We start from the raw sequence: 12,945 nt of genomic DNA, 5'->3' as shown, positions 1-12,945 counted from the left end.
TGGTTCTCAACCGATAAAGAGAAAATGAAAGAAAATGTCCGATTGCCGATGCGTAACAACTTTGGCCCTTGTCAGTACTTGGGCGGGTGAGCGCATGGGAACACAGGGCACTATTTGCACTTTTACTTCCTATTTTTGTTTCTCCTTTGTTTTCGGAGCTACAGCCCGATTCGGTCAGGGAGACGCCACCGTGAAATGAAGGGGGCGTGCTGTGTGTCCATCGCCTCGCCTCTCCTTAGCTCTCTCAGTCGTTTCTCGTGCTTGTCGTTTTGATAAAGGCCGATTTGAGAGCGTCAGCTCTCGCGTCAGCTGAGCAAAGTCGAGACAAGTCGAGACACACTAAGGGCTGGTATGCAGCGAGTAAGAGGGCGAAAAAACAATAATTTAAGAGCGCGTGGCAAAAGTACTCATACGCGAAATTAAAAGCCTGCTGCGGTGGCCGGGAATCGAACCCGGATCAACTGCTTGGAAGGCAACTATGCTGACCATTACACCACCACCGCACAAGCGAGCGCCGCGCGTCCGCGCTGTGTCGGCTTCCCGCCAGTCGGCAGCGGCGGAAGGTGATCGTACCTGGCAGGCGCATTTCGAGGCAGGCTAGGGGAGCACATCCAGACGCATTCGGACAGCGTATCCGCGCACATTTCGCATCCTTTGGCAAGAGTTGGGCGCCGGCGACGCAAGAGTACGCAGAGGACCGCGTTCTGGCGGCATTTTTAAGCAGTGCAGTGCAGGATTCAGCGTCTGCAGCATCTTTCCCACAGAATGCTACGGCGCTTGACGGCAGTCCCACTTTCCCTTGAGACATCTGCTCGGGAAGCAGCGTCAAGTTACCGCTGGCCCCAGCATCGGTGGTTCAGTGGTAGAATGCTCGCCTGCCACGCGGGCGGCCCGGGTTCGATTCCCGGCCGATGCATCATTTTGCTTTTCCCGCGATGATGCTGCCGCGTGGCTTGAGCGCTTGTGATGCACGATCCACAAGAATGTGTAGCTGGATTTCCCTTGAGAAGGACCGAGAACGCAGCACTCGCGGGTCCCCACTAGGACGCTCGCATCATGTTCTACAGACTAGCGTCGGCCTGGCCTCACAAGTTGCCGGGTCCGGGTGCCTCCGAGGCTCTGAACTTTAACGACAAGGAGTGCTGCCTATCGTTGCAACAGCTGCAGCAGCACCGCAATCAACTGGGCCGGCAGTGCACGTGTAGCAACAGAACACGTTATCCAGGAAGTACAGTGTCTCTACGTCTAATATTGGGTACGGCATTTACCCAGTTTGCAGGACAAGCGGTGCACCCGTGCCTCGGTAGCGCAGTAGGCAGCGCGTAAGTCTCATAATCTTAAGGTCGTGAGTTCGATCCTCACCCGGGGCATTTAATTTTCTGTGACTGATGGTGGTGCTGTTGCTAGGGCGCCAACGTATTTCTTGTTTGTTATCCACAACGTTTCAACGCTTCAGCGGGAAAATGTTTACTTCCTGTTATTGCTACTTACAGCTTCCCTTTTCCTCTTCTCCCAGCAGAGCATGAAGCCAAAAGCATTGCTCTGCGACGTTTGAGGTGCGCGCCTTGCCAGTCACTATGTGCAAAGATGCTCGCAAAGAGAGAGGGGCGCCGACGCGGCACTCGACACGAAATGCGACAAGCGACCGTACGAACGGTCGAACGAAACGGCCGCATCCGGTGTGGTCTAGTGGCTAGGATACCTGGCTTTCACCCAGGAGGCCCGGGTTCGATTCCCGGTACCGGAACGGAATTTTTTCCACACGAATCGTGACAGGTTTGAGCTGTCCGAGCGGCCGTTTCCCGTCCTGCTCGCAATATAGCTACTGTTTCGTGACCGTCAGCAGAATATAGACTAGGGAAGCAGACACACGACGACCATAGAAATGGTGTATGGCTTCATGCCACCTGTTTCCAGCGTAGGGCTGAGCAACTGCATCTGCCGAGGCCCGTTAGCTCAGTTGGTTAGAGCGTCGTGCTAATAACGCGAAGGTCGTGGGTTCGATCCCCCCACGGGCCACTACTCCTTTACTACTACGAAAAGGCAGCGCCGATTTCAGCTGGCGAGTGTGATGACCAGAAGATCATCACCCTGCGTGGAAGTTGACAGAGGATCCGAACCCGACTCGTCGGGAAGCGCTACAGCATTCACTCGGCAATGGCCATAATATCTTGAATACACTGGTTCTCAACCGATAAAGAGAAAATGAAAGAAAATGTCCGATTGCCGATGCGTAACAACTTTGGCCCTTGTCAGTACTTGGGCGGGTGAGCGCATGGGAACACAGGGCACTATTTGCACTTTTACTACCTATTTTTGTTTCTCCTTTGTTTTCGGAGCTACAGCCCGATTCGGTCAGGGAGACGCCACCGTGAAATGAAGGGGGCGTGCTGTGTGTCCATCGCCTCGCCTCTCCTTAGCTCTCTCAGTCGTTTCTCGTGCTTGTCGTTTTGATAAAGGCCGATTTGAGAGCGTCAGCTCTCGCGTCAGCTGAGCAAAGTCGAGACAAGTCGAGACACACTAAGGGCTGGTATGCAGCGAGTAAGAGGGCGAAAAAACAATAATTTAAGAGCGCGTGGCAAAAGTACTCATACGCGAAATTAAAAGCCTGCTGCGGTGGCCGGGAATCGAACCCGGATCAACTGCTTGGAAGGCAACTATGCTGACCATTACACCACCACCGCACAAGCGAGCGCCGCGCGTCCGCGCTGTGTCGGCTTCCCGCCAGTCGGCAGCGGCGGAAGGTGATCGTACCTGGCAGGCGCATTTCGAGGCAGGCTAGGGGAGCACATCCAGACGCATTCGGACAGCGTATCCGCGCACATTTCGCATCCTTTGGCAAGAGTTGGGCGCCGGCGACGCAAGAGTACGCAGAGGACCGCGTTCTGGCGGCATTTTTAAGCAGTGCAGTGCAGGATTCAGCGTCTGCAGCATCTTTCCCACAGAATGCTACGGCGCTTGACGGCAGTCCCACTTTCCCTTGAGACATCTGCTCGGGAAGCAGCGTCAAGTTACCGCTGGCCCCAGCATCGGTGGTTCAGTGGTAGAATGCTCGCCTGCCACGCGGGCGGCCCGGGTTCGATTCCCGGCCGATGCATCATTTTGCTTTTCCCGCGATGATGCTGCCGCGTGGCTTGAGCGCTTGAGATGCACGATCCACAAGAATGTGTAGCTGGATTTCCCTTGAGAAGGACCGAGAACGCAGCACTCGCGGGTCCCCACTAGGACGCTCGCATCATGTTCTACAGACTAGCGTCGGCCTGGCCTCACAAGTTGCCGGGTCCGGGTGCCTCCGAGGCTCTGAACTTTAACGACAAGGAGTGCTGCCTATCGTTGCAACAGCTGCAGCAGCACCGCAATCAACTGGGCCGGCAGTGCACGTGTAGCAACAGAACACGTTATCCAGGAAGTACAGTGTCTCTACGTCTAATATTGGGTACGGCATTTACCCAGTTTGCAGGACAAGCGGTGCACCCGTGCCTCGGTAGCGCAGTAGGCAGCGCGTAAGTCTCATAATCTTAAGGTCGTGAGTTCGATCCTCACCCGGGGCATTTAATTTTCTGTGACTGATGGTGGTGCTGTTGCTAGGGCGCCAACGTATTTCTTGTTTGTTATCCACAACGTTTCAACGCTTCAGCGGGAAAATGTTTACTTCCTGTTATTGCTACTTACAGCTTCCCTTTTCCTCTTCTCCCAGCAGAGCATGAAGCCAAAAGCATTGCTCTGCGACGTTTGAGGTGCGCGCCTTGCCAGTCACTATGTGCAAAGATGCTCGCAAAGAGAGAGGGGCGCCGACGCGGCACTCGACACGAAATGCGACAAGCGACCGTACGAACGGTCGAACGAAACGGCCGCATCCGGTGTGGTCTAGTGGCTAGGATACCTGGCTTTCACCCAGGAGGCCCGGGTTCGATTCCCGGTACCGGAACGGAATTTTTTCCACACGAATCGTGACAGGTTTGAGCTGTCCGAGCGGCCGTTTCCCGTCCTGCTCGCAATATAGCTACTGTTTCGTGACCGTCAGCAGAATATAGACTAGGGAAGCAGACACACGACGACCATAGAAATGGTGTATGGCTTCATGCCACCTGTTTCCAGCGTAGGGCTGAGCAACTGCATCTGCCGAGGCCCGTTAGCTCAGTTGGTTAGAGCTCCGTGCTAATAACGCGAAGGTCGTGGGTTCGATCCCCCCACGGGCCACTACTCCTTTACTACTACGAAAAGGCAGCGCCGATTTCAGCTGGCGAGTGTGATGACCAGAAGATCATCACCCTGCGTGGAAGTTGACAGAGGATCCGAACCCGACTCGTCGGGAAGCGCTACAGCATTCACTCGGCAATGGCCATAATATCTTGAATACACTGGTTCTCAACCGATAAAGAGAAAATGAAAGAAAATGTCCGATTGCCGATGCGTAACAACTTTGGCCCTTGTCAGTACTTGGGCGGGTGAGCGCATGGGAACACAGGGCACTATTTGCACTTTTACTACCTATTTTTGTTTCTCCTTTGTTTTCGGAGCTACAGCCCGATTCGGTCAGGGAGACGCCACCGTGAAATGAAGGGGGCGTGCTGTGTGTCCATCGCCTCGCCTCTCCTTAGCTCTCTCAGTCGTTTCTCGTGCTTGTCGTTTTGATAAAGGCCGATTTGAGAGCGTCAGCTCTCGCGTCAGCTGAGCAAAGTCGAGACAAGTCGAGACACACTAAGGGCTGGTATGCAGCGAGTAAGAGGGCGAAAAAACAATAATTTAAGAGCGCGTGGCAAAAGTACTCATACGCGAAATTAAAAGCCTGCTGCGGTGGCCGGGAATCGAACCCGGATCAACTGCTTGGAAGGCAACTATGCTGACCATTACACCACCACCGCACAAGCGAGCGCCGCGCGTCCGCGCTGTGTCGGCTTCCCGCCAGTCGGCAGCGGCGGAAGGTGATCGTACCTGGCAGGCGCATTTCGAGGCAGGCTAGGGGAGCACATCCAGACGCATTCGGACAGCGTATCCGCGCACATTTCGCATCCTTTGGCAAGAGTTGGGCGCCGGCGACGCAAGAGTACGCAGAGGACCGCGTTCTGGCGGCATTTTTAAGCAGTGCAGTGCAGGATTCAGCGTCTGCAGCATCTTTCCCACAGAATGCTACGGCGCTTGACGGCAGTCCCACTTTCCCTTGAGACATCTGCTCGGGAAGCAGCGTCAAGTTACCGCTGGCCCCAGCATCGGTGGTTCAGTGGTAGAATGCTCGCCTGCCACGCGGGCGGCCCGGGTTCGATTCCCGGCCGATGCATCATTTTGCTTTTCCCGCGATGATGCTGCCGCGTGGCTTGAGCGCTTGAGATGCACGATCCACAAGAATGTGTAGCTGGATTTCCCTTGAGAAGGACCGAGAACGCAGCACTCGCGGGTCCCCACTAGGACGCTCGCATCATGTTCTACAGACTAGCGTCGGCCTGGCCTCACAAGTTGCCGGGTCCGGGTGCCTCCGAGGCTCTGAACTTTAACGACAAGGAGTGCTGCCTATCGTTGCAACAGCTGCAGCAGCACCGCAATCAACTGGGCCGGCAGTGCACGTGTAGCAACAGAACACGTTATCCAGGAAGTACAGTGTCTCTACGTCTAATATTGGGTACGGCATTTACCCAGTTTGCAGGACAAGCGGTGCACCCGTGCCTCGGTAGCGCAGTAGGCAGCGCGTAAGTCTCATAATCTTAAGGTCGTGAGTTCGATCCTCACCCGGGGCATTTAATTTTCTGTGACTGATGGTGGTGCTGTTGCTAGGGCGCCAACGTATTTCTTGTTTGTTATCCACAACGTTTCAACGCTTCAGCGGGAAAATGTTTACTTCCTGTTATTGCTACTTACAGCTTCCCTTTTCCTCTTCTCCCAGCAGAGCATGAAGCCAAAAGCATTGCTCTGCGACGTTTGAGGTGCGCGCCTTGCCAGTCACTATGTGCAAAGATGCTCGCAAAGAGAGAGGGGCGCCGACGCGGCACTCGACACGAAATGCGACAAGCGACCGTACGAACGGTCGAACGAAACGGCCGCATCCGGTGTGGTCTAGTGGCTAGGATACCTGGCTTTCACCCAGGAGGCCCGGGTTCGATTCCCGGTACCGGAACGGAATTTTTTCCACACGAATCGTGACAGGTTTGAGCTGTCCGAGCGGCCGTTTCCCGTCCTGCTCGCAATATAGCTACTGTTTCGTGACCGTCAGCAGAATATAGACTAGGGAAGCAGACACACGACGACCATAGAAATGGTGTATGGCTTCATGCCACCTGTTTCCAGCGTAGGGCTGAGCAACTGCATCTGCCGAGGCCCGTTAGCTCAGTTGGTTAGAGCGTCGTGCTAATAACGCGAAGGTCGTGGGTTCGATCCCCCCACGGGCCACTACTCCTTTACTACTACGAAAAGGCAGCGCCGATTTCAGCTGGCGAGTGTGATGACCAGAAGATCATCACCCTGCGTGGAAGTTGACAGAGGATCCGAACCCGACTCGTCGGGAAGCGCTACAGCATTCACTCGGCAATGGCCATAATATCTTGAATACACTGGTTCTCAACCGATAAAGAGAAAATGAAAGAAAATGTCCGATTGCCGATGCGTAACAACTTTGGCCCTTGTCAGTACTTGGGCGGGTGAGCGCATGGGAACACAGGGCACTATTTGCACTTTTACTTCCTATTTTTGTTTCTCCTTTGTTTTCGGAGCTACAGCCCGATTCGGTCAGGGAGACGCCACCGTGAAATGAAGGGGGCGTGCTGTGTGTCCATCGCCTCGCCTCTCCTTAGCTCTCTCAGTCGTTTCTCGTGCTTGTCGTTTTGATAAAGGCCGATTTGAGAGCGTCAGCTCTCGCGTCAGCTGAGCAAAGTCGAGACAAGTCGAGACACACTAAGGGCTGGTATGCAGCGAGTAAGAGGGCGAAAAAACAATAATTTAAGAGCGCGTGGCAAAAGTACTCATACGCGAAATTAAAAGCCTGCTGCGGTGGCCGGGAATCGAACCCGGATCAACTGCTTGGAAGGCAACTATGCTGACCATTACACCACCACCGCACAAGCGAGCGCCGCGCGTCCGCGCTGTGTCGGCTTCCCGCCAGTCGGCAGCGGCGGAAGGTGATCGTACCTGGCAGGCGCATTTCGAGGCAGGCTAGGGGAGCACATCCAGACGCATTCGGACAGCGTATCCGCGCACATTTCGCATCCTTTGGCAAGAGTTGGGCGCCGGCGACGCAAGAGTACGCAGAGGACCGCGTTCTGGCGGCATTTTTAAGCAGTGCAGTGCAGGATTCAGCGTCTGCAGCATCTTTCCCACAGAATGCTACGGCGCTTGACGGCAGTCCCACTTTCCCTTGAGACATCTGCTCGGGAAGCAGCGTCAAGTTACCGCTGGCCCCAGCATCGGTGGTTCAGTGGTAGAATGCTCGCCTGCCACGCGGGCGGCCCGGGTTCGATTCCCGGCCGATGCATCATTTTGCTTTTCCCGCGATGATGCTGCCGCGTGGCTTGAGCGCTTGTGATGCACGATCCACAAGAATGTGTAGCTGGATTTCCCTTGAGAAGGACCGAGAACGCAGCACTCGCGGGTCCCCACTAGGACGCTCGCATCATGTTCTACAGACTAGCGTCGGCCTGGCCTCACAAGTTGCCGGGTCCGGGTGCCTCCGAGGCTCTGAACTTTAACGACAAGGAGTGCTGCCTATCGTTGCAACAGCTGCAGCAGCACCGCAATCAACTGGGCCGGCAGTGCACGTGTAGCAACAGAACACGTTATCCAGGAAGTACAGTGTCTCTACGTCTAATATTGGGTACGGCATTTACCCAGTTTGCAGGACAAGCGGTGCACCCGTGCCTCGGTAGCGCAGTAGGCAGCGCGTAAGTCTCATAATCTTAAGGTCGTGAGTTCGATCCTCACCCGGGGCATTTAATTTTCTGTGACTGATGGTGGTGCTGTTGCTAGGGCGCCAACGTATTTCTTGTTTGTTATCCACAACGTTTCAACGCTTCAGCGGGAAAATGTTTACTTCCTGTTATTGCTACTTACAGCTTCCCTTTTCCTCTTCTCCCAGCAGAGCATGAAGCCAAAAGCATTGCTCTGCGACGTTTGAGGTGCGCGCCTTGCCAGTCACTATGTGCAAAGATGCTCGCAAAGAGAGAGGGGCGCCGACGCGGCACTCGACACGAAATGCGACAAGCGACCGTACGAACGGTCGAACGAAACGGCCGCATCCGGTGTGGTCTAGTGGCTAGGATACCTGGCTTTCACCCAGGAGGCCCGGGTTCGATTCCCGGTACCGGAACGGAATTTTTTCCACACGAATCGTGACAGGTTTGAGCTGTCCGAGCGGCCGTTTCCCGTCCTGCTCGCAATATAGCTACTGTTTCGTGACCGTCAGCAGAATATAGACTAGGGAAGCAGACACACGACGACCATAGAAATGGTGTATGGCTTCATGCCACCTGTTTCCAGCGTAGGGCTGAGCAACTGCATCTGCCGAGGCCCGTTAGCTCAGTTGGTTAGAGCGTCGTGCTAATAACGCGAAGGTCGTGGGTTCGATCCCCCCACGGGCCACTACTCCTTTACTACTACGAAAAGGCAGCGCCGATTTCAGCTGGCGAGTGTGATGACCAGAAGATCATCACCCTGCGTGGAAGTTGACAGAGGATCCGAACCCGACTCGTCGGGAAGCGCTACAGCATTCACTCGGCAATGGCCATAATATCTTGAATACACTGGTTCTCAACCGATAAAGAGAAAATGAAAGAAAATGTCCGATTGCCGATGCGTAACAACTTTGGCCCTTGTCAGTACTTGGGCGGGTGAGCGCATGGGAACACAGGGCACTATTTGCACTTTTACTACCTATTTTTGTTTCTCCTTTGTTTTCGGAGCTACAGCCCGATTCGGTCAGGGAGACGCCACCGTGAAATGAAGGGGGCGTGCTGTGTGTCCATCGCCTCGCCTCTCCTTAGCTCTCTCAGTCGTTTCTCGTGCTTGTCGTTTTGATAAAGGCCGATTTGAGAGCGTCAGCTCTCGCGTCAGCTGAGCAAAGTCGAGACAAGTCGAGACACACTAAGGGCTGGTATGCAGCGAGTAAGAGGGCGAAAAAACAATAATTTAAGAGCGCGTGGCAAAAGTACTCATACGCGAAATTAAAAGCCTGCTGCGGTGGCCGGGAATCGAACCCGGATCAACTGCTTGGAAGGCAACTATGCTGACCATTACACCACCACCGCACAAGCGAGCGCCGCGCGTCCGCGCTGTGTCGGCTTCCCGCCAGTCGGCAGCGGCGGAAGGTGATCGTACCTGGCAGGCGCATTTCGAGGCAGGCTAGGGGAGCACATCCAGACGCATTCGGACAGCGTATCCGCGCACATTTCGCATCCTTTGGCAAGAGTTGGGCGCCGGCGACGCAAGAGTACGCAGAGGACCGCGTTCTGGCGGCATTTTTAAGCAGTGCAGTGCAGGATTCAGCGTCTGCAGCATCTTTCCCACAGAATGCTACGGCGCTTGACGGCAGTCCCACTTTCCCTTGAGACATCTGCTCGGGAAGCAGCGTCAAGTTACCGCTGGCCCCAGCATCGGTGGTTCAGTGGTAGAATGCTCGCCTGCCACGCGGGCGGCCCGGGTTCGATTCCCGGCCGATGCATCATTTTGCTTTTCCCGCGATGATGCTGCCGCGTGGCTTGAGCGCTTGAGATGCACGATCCACAAGAATGTGTAGCTGGATTTCCCTTGAGAAGGACCGAGAACGCAGCACTCGCGGGTCCCCACTAGGACGCTCGCATCATGTTCTACAGACTAGCGTCGGCCTGGCCTCACAAGTTGCCGGGTCCGGGTGCCTCCGAGGCTCTGAACTTTAACGACAAGGAGTGCTGCCTATCGTTGCAACAGCTGCAGCAGCACCGCAATCAACTGGGCCGGCAGTGCACGTGTAGCAACAGAACACGTTATCCAGGAAGTACAGTGTCTCTACGTCTAATATTGGGTACGGCATTTACCCAGTTTGCAGGACAAGCGGTGCACCCGTGCCTCGGTAGCGCAGTAGGCAGCGCGTAAGTCTCATAATCTTAAGGTCGTGAGTTCGATCCTCACCCGGGGCATTTAATTTTCTGTGACTGATGGTGGTGCTGTTGCTAGGGCGCCAACGTATTTCTTGTTTGTTATCCACAACGTTTCAACGCTTCAGCGGGAAAATGTTTACTTCCTGTTATTGCTACTTACAGCTTCCCTTTTCCTCTTCTCCCAGCAGAGCATGAAGCCAAAAGCATTGCTCTGCGACGTTTGAGGTGCGCGCCTTGCCAGTCACTATGTGCAAAGATGCTCGCAAAGAGAGAGGGGCGCCGACGCGGCACTCGACACGAAATGCGACAAGCGACCGTACGAACGGTCGAACGAAACGGCCGCATCCGGTGTGGTCTAGTGGCTAGGATACCTGGCTTTCACCCAGGAGGCCCGGGTTCGATTCCCGGTACCGGAACGGAATTTTTTCCACACGAATCGTGACAGGTTTGAGCTGTCCGAGCGGCCGTTTCCCGTCCTGCTCGCAATATAGCTACTGTTTCGTGACCGTCAGCAGAATATAGACTAGGGAAGCAGACACACGACGACCATAGAAATGGTGTATGGCTTCATGCCACCTGTTTCCAGCGTAGGGCTGAGCAACTGCATCTGCCGAGGCCCGTTAGCTCAGTTGGTTAGAGCGTCGTGCTAATAACGCGAAGGTCGTGGGTTCGATCCCCCCACGGGCCACTACTCCTTTACTACTACGAAAAGGCAGCGCCGATTTCAGCTGGCGAGTGTGATGACCAGAAGATCATCACCCTGCGTGGAAGTTGACAGAGGATCCGAACCCGACTCGTCGGGAAGCGCTACAGCATTCACTCGGCAATGGCCATAATATCTTGAATACACTGGTTCTCAACCGATAAAGAGAAAATGAAAGAAAATGTCCGATTGCCGATGCGTAACAACTTTGGCCCTTGTCAGTACTTGGGCGGGTGAGCGCATGGGAACACAGGGCACTATTTGCACTTTTACTACCTATTTTTGTTTCTCCTTTGTTTTCGGAGCTACAGCCCGATTCGGTCAGGGAGACGCCACCGTGAAATGAAGGGGGCGTGCTGTGTGTCCATCGCCTCGCCTCTCCTTAGCTCTCTCAGTCGTTTCTCGTGCTTGTCGTTTTGATAAAGGCCGATTTGAGAGCGTCAGCTCTCGCGTCAGCTGAGCAAAGTCGAGACAAGTCGAGACACACTAAGGGCTGGTATGCAGCGAGTAAGAGGGCGAAAAAACAATAATTTAAGAGCGCGTGGCAAAAGTACTCATACGCGAAATTAAAAGCCTGCTGCGGTGGCCGGGAATCGAACCCGGATCAACTGCTTGGAAGGCAACTATGCTGACCATTACACCACCACCGCACAAGCGAGCGCCGCGCGTCCGCGCTGTGTCGGCTTCCCGCCAGTCGGCAGCGGCGGAAGGTGATCGTACCTGGCAGGCGCATTTCGAGGCAGGCTAGGGGAGCACATCCAGACGCATTCGGACAGCGTATCCGCGCACATTTCGCATCCTTTGGCAAGAGTTGGGCGCCGGCGACGCAAGAGTACGCAGAGGACCGCGTTCTGGCGGCATTTTTAAGCAGTGCAGTGCAGGATTCAGCGTCTGCAGCATCTTTCCCACAGAATGCTACGGCGCTTGACGGCAGTCCCACTTTCCCTTGAGACATCTGCTCGGGAAGCAGCGTCAAGTTACCGCTGGCCCCAGCATCGGTGGTTCAGTGGTAGAATGCTCGCCTGCCACGCGGGCGGCCCGGGTTCGATTCCCGGCCGATGCATCATTTTGCTTTTCCCGCGATGATGCTGCCGCGTGGCTTGAGCGCTTGAGATGCACGATCCACAAGAATGTGTAGCTGGATTTCCCTTGAGAAGGACCGAGAACGCAGCACTCGCGGGTCCCCACTAGGACGCTCGCATCATGTTCTACAGACTAGCGTCGGCCTGGCCTCACAAGTTGCCGGGTCCGGGTGCCTCCGAGGCTCTGAACTTTAACGACAAGGAGTGCTGCCTATCGTTGCAACAGCTGCAGCAGCACCGCAATCAACTGGGCCGGCAGTGCACGTGTAGCAACAGAACACGTTATCCAGGAAGTACAGTGTCTCTACGTCTAATATTGGGTACGGCATTTACCCAGTTTGCAGGACAAGCGGTGCACCCGTGCCTCGGTAGCGCAGTAGGCAGCGCGTAAGTCTCATAATCTTAAGGTCGTGAGTTCGATCCTCACCCGGGGCATTTAATTTTCTGTGACTGATGGTGGTGCTGTTGCTAGGGCGCCAACGTATTTCTTGTTTGTTATCCACAACGTTTCAACGCTTCAGCGGGAAAATGTTTACTTCCTGTTATTGCTACTTACAGCTTCCCTTTTCCTCTTCTCCCAGCAGAGCATGAAGCCAAAAGCATTGCTCTGCGACGTTTGAGGTGCGCGCCTTGCCAGTCACTATGTGCAAAGATGCTCGCAAAGAGAGAGGGGCGCCGACGCGGCACTCGACACGAAATGCGACAAGCGACCGTACGAACGGTCGAACGAAACGGCCGCATCCGGTGTGGTCTAGTGGCTAGGATACCTGGCTTTCACCCAGGAGGCCCGGGTTCGATTCCCGGTACCGGAACGGAATTTTTTCCACACGAATCGTGACAGGTTTGAGCTGTCCGAGCGGCCGTTTCCCGTCCTGCTCGCAATATAGCTACTGTTTCGTGACCGTCAGCAGAATATAGACTAGGGAAGCAGACACACGACGACCATAGAAATGGTGTATGGCTTCATGCCACCTGTTTCCAGCGTAGGGCTGAGCAACTGCATCTGCCGAGGCCCGTTAGCTCAGTTGGTTAGAGCGTCGTGCTAATAACGCGAAGGTCGTGGGTTCGATCCCCCCACGGGCCACTACTCCTTTACTACTACGAA

The 12,945-nt window shown here is 54.9% G+C and overlaps 30 non-coding genes across 30 annotated transcripts; 24 read left to right on the top strand and 6 right to left on the bottom strand.

Annotated features, from left to right (window-relative positions):
- Positions 1–431: 431 nt before the first annotated feature.
- On the bottom strand, positions 432–503 carry Trnag-ucc. Its single transcript has one exon. It is a non-coding gene; the product is annotated as a tRNA-Gly (tRNA).
- A 342-nt stretch (positions 504–845) lies between these two features.
- Trnag-gcc lies at positions 846–916 on the top strand. Its single transcript has one exon. It is a non-coding gene; the product is annotated as a tRNA-Gly (tRNA).
- Positions 917–1,297: 381 nt separating this feature from the next.
- Positions 1,298–1,370, top strand: Trnam-cau. Its single transcript has one exon. It is a non-coding gene; the product is annotated as a tRNA-Met (tRNA).
- A 305-nt stretch (positions 1,371–1,675) lies between these two features.
- Positions 1,676–1,747, top strand: Trnae-uuc. The gene has a single exon. It is a non-coding gene; the product is annotated as a tRNA-Glu (tRNA).
- Positions 1,748–1,945: 198 nt separating this feature from the next.
- On the top strand, positions 1,946–2,019 carry Trnai-aau. Its single transcript has one exon. It is a non-coding gene; the product is annotated as a tRNA-Ile (tRNA).
- A 593-nt stretch (positions 2,020–2,612) lies between these two features.
- Trnag-ucc lies at positions 2,613–2,684 on the bottom strand. The gene has a single exon. It is a non-coding gene; the product is annotated as a tRNA-Gly (tRNA).
- A 342-nt stretch (positions 2,685–3,026) lies between these two features.
- On the top strand, positions 3,027–3,097 carry Trnag-gcc. The gene has a single exon. It is a non-coding gene; the product is annotated as a tRNA-Gly (tRNA).
- A 381-nt stretch (positions 3,098–3,478) lies between these two features.
- On the top strand, positions 3,479–3,551 carry Trnam-cau. The gene has a single exon. It is a non-coding gene; the product is annotated as a tRNA-Met (tRNA).
- A 305-nt stretch (positions 3,552–3,856) lies between these two features.
- On the top strand, positions 3,857–3,928 carry Trnae-uuc. Its single transcript has one exon. It is a non-coding gene; the product is annotated as a tRNA-Glu (tRNA).
- Positions 3,929–4,126: 198 nt separating this feature from the next.
- On the top strand, positions 4,127–4,200 carry Trnai-aau. The gene has a single exon. It is a non-coding gene; the product is annotated as a tRNA-Ile (tRNA).
- A 593-nt stretch (positions 4,201–4,793) lies between these two features.
- On the bottom strand, positions 4,794–4,865 carry Trnag-ucc. The gene has a single exon. It is a non-coding gene; the product is annotated as a tRNA-Gly (tRNA).
- A 342-nt stretch (positions 4,866–5,207) lies between these two features.
- Trnag-gcc lies at positions 5,208–5,278 on the top strand. Its single transcript has one exon. It is a non-coding gene; the product is annotated as a tRNA-Gly (tRNA).
- Positions 5,279–5,659: 381 nt separating this feature from the next.
- Trnam-cau lies at positions 5,660–5,732 on the top strand. The gene has a single exon. It is a non-coding gene; the product is annotated as a tRNA-Met (tRNA).
- A 305-nt stretch (positions 5,733–6,037) lies between these two features.
- Positions 6,038–6,109, top strand: Trnae-uuc. The gene has a single exon. It is a non-coding gene; the product is annotated as a tRNA-Glu (tRNA).
- Positions 6,110–6,307: 198 nt separating this feature from the next.
- Positions 6,308–6,381, top strand: Trnai-aau. Its single transcript has one exon. It is a non-coding gene; the product is annotated as a tRNA-Ile (tRNA).
- A 593-nt stretch (positions 6,382–6,974) lies between these two features.
- Positions 6,975–7,046, bottom strand: Trnag-ucc. The gene has a single exon. It is a non-coding gene; the product is annotated as a tRNA-Gly (tRNA).
- Positions 7,047–7,388: 342 nt separating this feature from the next.
- On the top strand, positions 7,389–7,459 carry Trnag-gcc. The gene has a single exon. It is a non-coding gene; the product is annotated as a tRNA-Gly (tRNA).
- Positions 7,460–7,840: 381 nt separating this feature from the next.
- Trnam-cau lies at positions 7,841–7,913 on the top strand. The gene has a single exon. It is a non-coding gene; the product is annotated as a tRNA-Met (tRNA).
- Positions 7,914–8,218: 305 nt separating this feature from the next.
- On the top strand, positions 8,219–8,290 carry Trnae-uuc. Its single transcript has one exon. It is a non-coding gene; the product is annotated as a tRNA-Glu (tRNA).
- A 198-nt stretch (positions 8,291–8,488) lies between these two features.
- Positions 8,489–8,562, top strand: Trnai-aau. The gene has a single exon. It is a non-coding gene; the product is annotated as a tRNA-Ile (tRNA).
- Positions 8,563–9,155: 593 nt separating this feature from the next.
- On the bottom strand, positions 9,156–9,227 carry Trnag-ucc. The gene has a single exon. It is a non-coding gene; the product is annotated as a tRNA-Gly (tRNA).
- A 342-nt stretch (positions 9,228–9,569) lies between these two features.
- Trnag-gcc lies at positions 9,570–9,640 on the top strand. Its single transcript has one exon. It is a non-coding gene; the product is annotated as a tRNA-Gly (tRNA).
- Positions 9,641–10,021: 381 nt separating this feature from the next.
- On the top strand, positions 10,022–10,094 carry Trnam-cau. The gene has a single exon. It is a non-coding gene; the product is annotated as a tRNA-Met (tRNA).
- A 305-nt stretch (positions 10,095–10,399) lies between these two features.
- On the top strand, positions 10,400–10,471 carry Trnae-uuc. The gene has a single exon. It is a non-coding gene; the product is annotated as a tRNA-Glu (tRNA).
- Positions 10,472–10,669: 198 nt separating this feature from the next.
- On the top strand, positions 10,670–10,743 carry Trnai-aau. The gene has a single exon. It is a non-coding gene; the product is annotated as a tRNA-Ile (tRNA).
- A 593-nt stretch (positions 10,744–11,336) lies between these two features.
- Trnag-ucc lies at positions 11,337–11,408 on the bottom strand. Its single transcript has one exon. It is a non-coding gene; the product is annotated as a tRNA-Gly (tRNA).
- Positions 11,409–11,750: 342 nt separating this feature from the next.
- Positions 11,751–11,821, top strand: Trnag-gcc. The gene has a single exon. It is a non-coding gene; the product is annotated as a tRNA-Gly (tRNA).
- A 381-nt stretch (positions 11,822–12,202) lies between these two features.
- On the top strand, positions 12,203–12,275 carry Trnam-cau. The gene has a single exon. It is a non-coding gene; the product is annotated as a tRNA-Met (tRNA).
- A 305-nt stretch (positions 12,276–12,580) lies between these two features.
- Trnae-uuc lies at positions 12,581–12,652 on the top strand. Its single transcript has one exon. It is a non-coding gene; the product is annotated as a tRNA-Glu (tRNA).
- A 198-nt stretch (positions 12,653–12,850) lies between these two features.
- Positions 12,851–12,924, top strand: Trnai-aau. Its single transcript has one exon. It is a non-coding gene; the product is annotated as a tRNA-Ile (tRNA).
- The last annotated feature ends 21 nt before the right edge of the window (positions 12,925–12,945 follow it).

Source organism: Schistocerca piceifrons, chromosome 2 (assembly GCF_021461385.2).
Source record: "Schistocerca piceifrons isolate TAMUIC-IGC-003096 chromosome 2, iqSchPice1.1, whole genome shotgun sequence".
Lineage (NCBI taxonomy): Eukaryota > Metazoa > Arthropoda > Insecta > Orthoptera > Acrididae > Schistocerca > Schistocerca piceifrons.
The sequence above is the reverse complement of the archived record's forward strand: the minus strand, read 5'-3'. Positions and strand labels throughout refer to the sequence as shown.